The sequence below is a fragment of the Lipotes vexillifer genome, unplaced genomic scaffold (assembly GCF_000442215.2).
Source record: "Lipotes vexillifer unplaced genomic scaffold, Lipotes_vexillifer_v1.1 scaffold394, whole genome shotgun sequence".
Lineage (NCBI taxonomy): Eukaryota > Metazoa > Chordata > Mammalia > Artiodactyla > Lipotidae > Lipotes > Lipotes vexillifer.
In genome coordinates this window covers 1,348,685-1,349,176 of record NW_006791731.1, presented here as the reverse complement: position 1 = coordinate 1,349,176, position 492 = coordinate 1,348,685, and positions in this window count along the sequence as shown.

Genomic DNA, 492 nt, shown 5'->3' with positions numbered 1-492 from the left:
TGAGCCTCAGTTCCTTCATCTGTAAAATGAGGGTGTTGCTAGTAACCACGTGAAAGTGTGTGAGGGTTACACGAGACCCACGGGGAGAGAGCTCACCGTGCACCTGGCCCAAGGCGCATGCCAGCGAGAGGGAAGGCAAGCAGGGGACAGCTGGGCAACTTGACAGGGGCTACAGAATGGGATGAGCAGTAAAGAGAGAGCCCTGGAGATGTGGACAAGGCCTCTCTGATGGAGCCGGTGAGCGTGGAGGAGGAGCGCTGGCAAGCTCCAAGATAAGAGTGAGCAGGGGGCTTCCCTGGTGGCGCAGTGGTTGCGAGTCCGCCTGCCGATGCAGGGGACACGGGTTCGTGCCCCGGTCCGGGAAGATCCCCCATGCCGCGGGGCGGCTGGGGCCGTGAGCCATGGCCGCTGAGCCTGCGCGTCCGGAGCCTGTGCTCTGCAACGGGAGAGGCCGCAACGGTGAGAGGCCCGCGTACTGCAAAAAAAACAAAA